The sequence below is a fragment of the Manihot esculenta genome, chromosome 16 (genome assembly GCF_001659605.2).
Source record: "Manihot esculenta cultivar AM560-2 chromosome 16, M.esculenta_v8, whole genome shotgun sequence".
In the NCBI taxonomy this organism is placed as follows: Eukaryota; Viridiplantae; Streptophyta; class Magnoliopsida; order Malpighiales; family Euphorbiaceae; genus Manihot; species Manihot esculenta.
In genome coordinates, this window is record NC_035176.2 from 17,912,959 (window position 1) to 17,921,033 (window position 8,075).

The following is an 8,075-nucleotide window of genomic DNA, read 5'->3' on the forward strand; positions in this document are numbered from 1 at the left end:
AGTTTAATAAATTATTGATAGATTCACAATAAAAAAAAAAAAATAAAACAACAGAAGACATGCGTGTAGTTCAATATATTGCTTCTGGACCGAAATACATTAGCAATATTCTCGACCGTAATTTGTATGCTTGGTATGTTTCTTTCAATTCTCATATTTTCTAATTTATAAATACAAAGTAAGTTCACTACTTTTACTATTATTATCCTTTGACAATATATTATCTTGATAATAATTTAACTTAGATGATAGATTTTTAAAAAAAAATCTTGTTCTCATAATATATTCTTCCCGAAATTTGAAATCTCGGAATATAAATTGGATTTATGGGAACTTAGATTTTCAATCTCTGTATTTTTTGCATTTCTTTAATACACAAAAATATTATTCACATCCAAAATAATAATAAAAAAACTAACTAAAAAAAGAAACTTTGAATATTATAGAAGTATTTACAAATGTTTGTTTTCTTGGCTTGTTATGAAATTGTCAATATAAGAATTTATTAAAGATTTAATTCACAGTAAAAATTAAAAATAATTTATTTTATAAAATTTTATTTTTTTTATTATTTCACTTCTTAATTAAATATACGTTAATATAATTAGCATAAAATTTTTGTTTTATATCGCATAATAGATTTTGAGTTTTTATTTAATTTTTTGCAAGTATAGATAGATTGCCTCTTAGAAAATCTTTTATTATCAAAAATCAAAACTATAGGAATATGTATGGCACATATTTATATATATTTATGTATTATCCTCCTATAACATACAGATATACAATTAAATGTTTTATTTTGGCAATTCATTTCATGGTTGGAGAAATATTGAACACTCAAATAAAGACTAGAGAACTTTTTTGTGATTTATGACTACCACAATCGTCTCAATTGTGTACAGAATGAAATTTGCTATGAATAAAAAAATAATCAGAAAAAAAATAATTTTTAATGATTACTGTTGATGACCGCTGGATTTATTTACCCCGGATCAGGGGCTTGACCACAGCCCAAGGCCCATAACGCAGAGGCCCACGCACTTGATATGCACAACAAGCCTGGCTTATTCAACCTTCAAGGCCAGGCTCAACCAAGCTTCTTCACTCAGATCGGCTCAGTCCGCGACCAGCAGGCCCTCTCCTCTCAGGATCAGCGTCCGGCCCGACTCTCGGCCCAGCCCAGTATCCAGAGCCATACTCAGACAGCCTAGCAGATCCGCTCGAGCGTACGCACGAGGAGAATCAGAGGCCGTTACGCATGGAGCAGGCGGCTGATACCCTCGTACGCCCGAATCTGTATGTCAGAGACGCGTGTCCCAATCATGGAGAGGCCTTTACACGTCACCAGCAAGCATAGCGAAATGGATAAAAGGGGAACCCCTCCCCAGAAAGTTTAAGTTTTATTTTTCAATACCAAAACCCTTGTAAAACCCTATTCTATTGGATCTCAGATCATCAATTGGCGCCGTCTGTGGGAAACGAAGGAGATCTTTTCATCACCGGAGTTTTCACTTTCAAAACCCATTGAGATCCACGATGGCAAACCACCAAGAAAGTAACCTTAACATTCCAAATGACCTGAGCTCTGCCCAAGATGGGCAGCAGTTCTCCTTTTCTAGCCCTACAACGTTGAATAACCAAATGCCTATCCCTCTTAATCCCTTGCCAAGCTTGGCAGGGAATACTCCCACCGTGACTCTGTCTAACCAGGACATTCAAACCATGGCTCTCCAGCTACAGACTACTGCTCACTGGTTAGGGCAGATAATGCAGCAGAGGGGCCTTAGCACCCCAGTAAATGCACTCCCAGTAGTGGAGGAACCCAGAACCAATGAACCCCGACCTACCTCTGACCGCCTCCAAACTAACAGCCACGATGCCGGGGAAGAGGAAGAACCGGAGGCCCGAATCCATGGGAGAAGGGCAAGAGAGTTGATAGAAAATGAGGAGGCGAACAACTATTCTGCCGGAGCAACCAGGGAAATGGGAACTAAAACAGAGGAGGAGGAATACAGCTTGGGCAAAAGATCCAGCCCGGAAGACGATAAAATGAACCAAAAGCTAAAAAGGTTGAAAGAGCAGCTCTTAGCCGAGCTAGGTAAGAAAGATCAGAGCCAAACCTCCTTACCCACTTCTTCTCCCTTCTCAAAGATAGTGCAGCAGGAGACCGTTCCCAAGAAGTTTATGATGCTGCCGATGGCGGCCTATAACGGAGCTGGTAACCCGAGAGAGCACGTCATGAACTATAAGACCTTCATGGAGTTGCAAACCCTGTCAGATGCCTTAATGTGTAAGGTGTTCCCAACAACGCTCTCGGGACCAGCGCGGGCGTGGTTCAACAGCCTGGAGGCCGGAAGCATTAAAAGTTTTGGAGATCTTGCCACCCGCTTCATCAGCCGATTCATAGCCGGGGTGCCAGCAGACAGGAAGATGAGCTATTTGGAAACAGTGAAACAGAAAGAAGGTGAATCACTCAGGGAGTATGTCGCCCGCTTCAATACGGAGGCCCTGTAGATTCCCGAGCTGGATGAAGGAAGGGCGGTGGAGGCCATGCAAAAGGGAACAACCTCTGCCGAGTTCTTTGGTTCTTTGAGCAGGAAACCTCTGACCTCATTGGCTGAGTTGATGAAGAGGGCGGAGAAGTATATAAGGCAGGATGACGCCTTAGTGACGAGTAGATTTGCTAAAGGGATGGCAGGAAAAGAGAAAGCCCCGGAGGAGAGGAGGCCGGAGAGACACGAGAAGAAACATGGAAAGAGGCCTGAGCCGTACAAGCAGGCCTGGGAGAGAAGGGATCAAAGGCCTCCTCCTCCTCCTCGGGCTCTTGAACCAAGAGTGCTCCCTCCTTGGGTTCCCGAGAAACCAACCCCCCTCAACGCTTCCAGAGCCGAAGTGCTCATGGCAGTCCAGGATAAGGAGTTCCTCCAGTGGCCCAAACCCATGAAGTCAGAAGCAGATCAAAGAAATCCTGACAAGTATTGTCAGTACCACCGGAGCCATGGGCACGATACGAATAACTGTTTTCAGTTAATCGCGGAGATTGAGAGGCTGATAAAAAGGGGGCACCTCAAAAATTTTGTGAAGAAACCAGAGGGACAGAGGCCTTAGCCTGGTCCGACAACTCAGACGCCTAGGAGAATAGGAGCTGGACCAGTGAATGATGGGTCCAGTGGGACCATAAACATGATTGTTGGAGGAACGGGAGGACGGATGAGCCGTCGAGGAAAGAAGAGAAACCGGGAAGGAGAGACCAGCAATAGTGAAGTCATGCAGATCGTTGAGCACTCTCCCATGACTATCGCTTTCTCTCCGGAAGATGCACAAGGCATTCAGATGCCCCATGATGATGCGCTCGTCATTGAGGCTGTCATTAATAATTTTCGAGTAAAGAAGGTTCTGGTAGATGACGGGAGTATGGTCAACTTGCTGCCATATCGGGTTTTCCAACAGATGAGAATCCCAGAAGAACAGTTGGTTCAGGACCAGTCACCAATCAAGGGGATCGGAGGAGCACCGGTACTTGTAGAAGGAAAGGTGAAGCTGGCTCTTACCCTGGGAGAAGCACCCAGAGCTCGCACCCATCATGAGGTGTTTTTGGTGGTCAAACTCCCACTGAGTTACAATGCGATTTTGGGGCGACCGGCGTTGTTCGACTTTGAAGCTGTCACTAGCATCAGGTATTTGGCACTCAAGTTCCCAACGGAAGAAGGAGTAGGAATGGTCCGGGGCAGCCAGGAAGAAGCAAGGGCGGTATACTTGGCCACAGTAACAGAGCCGAGCTCAACTGGAGAGGCACTCGACTCGGAAGTTCTGGAGGTCAGAGATGAAACAAAAGAAGCCCGGACAGAGCCAGTTGGAGAGTTGGAAACCTTCCCCTTATCAGAAGCAGATGCAAACAAGGTTTTCAGTCTAATGCCAGCCTCACCAAAGAACAAAAAGGCGAAGTCATGGCCCTGATCTGAAGTCACGCGCCAACCTTCGCATGGAAGCCCTCAGACATGCTGGGAATTGACCCCAAAGTAATGACACACCGATTGAATATCCTCCCCGAGGCCAGACCAGTGAAGCAAAAGAAGAGAGTAGTGGGAAGAGAGAAGCAACAGGCCACCCGGGAAGAAGTGCAGAAGCTAGAAGAGGCAGGCTTTATTAGGGAAGTCATGTACCCACAGTGGTTGGCAAATCCGGTGTTAGTCAAAAAAGCCAATGGCAAATACAGGATGTGTATAGATTTTACCGACCTAAATAAGGCCTGCCCTAAAGATTGTTACCCCCTCCCTGATATTAATAAAATGGTCGACTCAACGGCCGGTTTTGATTATATGTCTTCTTTGGATGCTATGTCGGGTTATCATCAAATCCCAATGGAAAGGTCGGATGAGGAAAAGACCTCATTTATAACTGAAGATGGAACTTACTGTTATAGAGCTATGCCCTTTGGATTGAGAAATGCCGGGGCAACTTATCAAAGCTTGATGAATAAAATCTTCAAAAACCAGATCGGTAGAAATCTAGAAGTGTATGTGGACGATATGGTGGTCAAAAGTTCAACTTTCCAACAACACATAGCAGATCTGAGGGAGATATTTGGGGTGTTAGATCAATACATAATGAAGTTGAACCCAGCAAAATGTGCTTTCTTCATTAGGGGAGGAAAATTCTTGGGGTACATGGTGAGTGGTAAAGGCATTGAGCCCAATCCGGAGAAAGTGGAAGCCATACTGAATATGCCAGAGCCGACCTGTGTAAGAGATGTTCAGAGACTAACCGGGAGAGTAGTAGCGCTTAACCGATTCATGTCAAGGTCGGCAGAAAAGTGCTTGCCATTCTTCAAAAAGTTGAGGAAAGTACCGAATTTCGAATGGACAGAAGATTGCCAAAAGGCCTTCATAGAGCTTAAGAAGTATCTTAGCTCACCTCATGTGCTCAGCAGTCCCATAAAAGGAGAAGAACTTCTGATATATCTGGCGGCCTCAGAACAAGCAGTTAGCGCAGTGCTAGTAAGGGTGGAAGAAGAAGAACAGAAACCTGTTTTCTACGTTAGCAAGGTACTCAGAGACACTGAGGTCAGATATTCGAACATTGAAAAATTGGCTTACGCCTTATTGCTAGCAGTCCGAAAATTCAGAGTTTATCTAGAAGGCCACCAAGGAGTCGTGATGACAGACCAACCCTTAAAGAAGATTCTACATAGGCCGGAAACTTCAGGGCGGATGTTGGCATGGTCTGTAGAAATTAGCCCTTACTGTCTAGAGTACCGACCTCAAACAGCCATAAAATCCCAAGCTCTGGCTGACTTCATAGCGGAGTGCGCATTCAATGAGGAGAAAGGAGGATCATCCTCAGAGATATCAAGAAAGGGGGAAGAGAGAGAGCCCCCCCAAGAATTTAGCTAGAAGCTGTATGTAGACGGAGCATCAGGTGCTGAGGGTAGTGGCGCTGGGATAATGCTTAAGGGGCCAGAAGGTTTTAAAGTATGTTATGCCTTGCGTCTAGAATTTACGGCTTCTAACAATATGGCCGAATACGAAGCCTTGGTAAACGGAATGTTGGTAGCTTCGGAGGTAGGGGTAACCGACCTCGAGGTGAATAGCGACTCTCAGTTGGTGATCAACCAGGTGACGGGAGTATATTAGGCTAGGGACCCCATCATGCAGAACTATCTTGATAAAGTAAAGACTATAGAAGCCGAGCTCACGGGTCGGGGAGTTATCGTCAGATTTCAAAGAATACCTCGGGATGAAAATGAGGAAGCAGATCTGCTTAGTCGATTGACCAAAGAGGAGTTAGAACAGCTTCCCGATGAAGTATATATACAACATGTCCGAACACCTGCTTTTAAAAAGACAAACACGGTACTGCAGGTAGAACAGAGCCCAACTTGGATGACCCCATACCTGAGATACTTGGAAGAGGGTAAGCTCCCCGAAGATAAAGATGAAGCCAGAAAGATAGCAGCTCGTGCTGCCAACTATCAAGCAATAAGGGGAACCTTATACAGAAAAGGGAAGTCCAGCCCATGGCTCCGGTGCGTGAGTCCGGAAGAAGCTACAAAGGTAATGGAGGAAATACATAGAGGCCTATGTGGGGCTCACGAGGGAGCAGGGACATTAGCCAACAAAATATTCAGGTAAGGGTACTACTGGCCCACTGTTAAAAAAGAAGCAGAAGAGTTTGTCCGGAGGTGCGACGTATGTCAGAGATTTGCTAACGCCATTAGAACCCCTGCCACTCCTCAAGCAAGCATATCCAGTCCATGGCCTTTCTCACAATGGGGAATCGACATCCTGGGACCTTTCCCCAATACTACGGGGCAAAGGAAATTCGTAGTGGTGGCTGTGGAATACTTCTCGAAATGGCCAGAGGCAGAAGCAATAGCCACAATCACAACTCGCAAGATGATAGATTTCGTATGGGGATATATCATCTGCAGATTTGGCATACCTAGAGTACTTATCTCAGACAACGGCAGACAATTTGATTGCAGTATTTTCAGAGCCTTCACGACGAACATGGGCATATGGCATAAGTTCTCCTCCGTGGCTCATCCTCAGACTAATGGCCAAACAGAAGTCACTAACAGAGCTATCCTTCAAGGATTAAAGAAACGGCTGGATGGCGCAAAGGAGAATTGGGCAGAAGAACTCAATAGCATACTATGGGCACTCCGAACCACTCCCAGAGCGCCCACTAAAGAAACACCGTTTGCACTTGCTTATGGCACAGAAGCCGTAGTCCCAGTTGAATTGCAGATCCCCACTCATCGAGTCCAATTCGTCAGTGAGAATACTAATGAGGATAAGTTAAGAAGCAACCTGGATGCTCTTGAGGAAGTCAGGGAAGAAGCCCAAGTCCGAACTGCCGCTTATCAACAACGAGCAGCGAGATATTACAACCAAAAGGTCAGAGAAAGAAGCTTAAAAGTGGGAGACCTGACCTTAAGAAACCTGGAAGCTACAGGAAAAAGAGCGGCCGCGGGCAAGTTAGCACCGACCTGGGAAGGCCCTTTCAAGGTGACAAAAGTAGTCAAGCCAGGGGTATACCGAATCGAAGATATGCAAGGAAACCCCGAGCCCCACGCTTGGAACATCCAGCACCTAAAAAGGTATTTCCCTTGAGATATTTGTAAAGAAAAACATTGTATTTTGACAAATATGAGTAAATAAAAATTATTTATACAAATATGAATTGTCTTTATGAATAACATTCCTCCATGAAAAAGAATAACATTCTTCCATGAAAAAGAAAGAACAGGGCTCAGAAAGATCCTTTGAAACAAGACCTCAGTTAGGCACAAAACCAGCTGAGATGACGAAGCGACAGTAAGGCCAATGAGCCTGAATCTTGTGCAAACACCTCAAGAAGACACAAAAAACTACCGGCGGGCCCCGAGGTCACCCCGGAACGGCCGGTGAGGATCTTAAAGATGCCTCCCGGAGCATGAAGACCGGGATCCCCTAGAACTCCCGGGAAAACAAAACAAAAAACTGTCGGCGGGGCCCCGAGGTCACCCCGGAACGGCCGGTGAGGATCTTAAAGATGCCTCCCGGAGCATGAAGACCGGGATCCCCTAGAACTCCTGGAAAAACAAAACAAAAAACTGCAGGCGGGGCCCCGAGGTCACCCCGGAACAAAAACAGCCAGGGTCTCGTAAAGATTTTCTGAAAATAAAAATGGTCGGAGAAGGACTTAAGAGCCTCCCAAAATGAAAATTTCCCATATCATATGCAGGGACAACTTATAAAATACAGTTCCGACCTCACAAAAAAGAGAAGAGCCCAGAGCTACCAAGGCAAAATTAGGTTCCGACCTCCTGTAGAGGTTCGGGGCACAATAGCCATTCCGACCTCACAAAAAAGAGAAGAGCCCAGAGCTACCAAGGCAAAATCAGGTTCCGACCTCCTGTAGAGGTTCGGGGCACAATAGCCATTCCGACCTCACAAAAAAGAGAAGAGCCTAGAGCTATCAAGGCAAAATCACGTTCCGACCTCCTGTAGAGGTTCGGGGCACAATAGCCAAGAAGCGCCGACCTCGAAACAGATGCTAACACTAGAAATTTGGCTATCGAAGCAAAA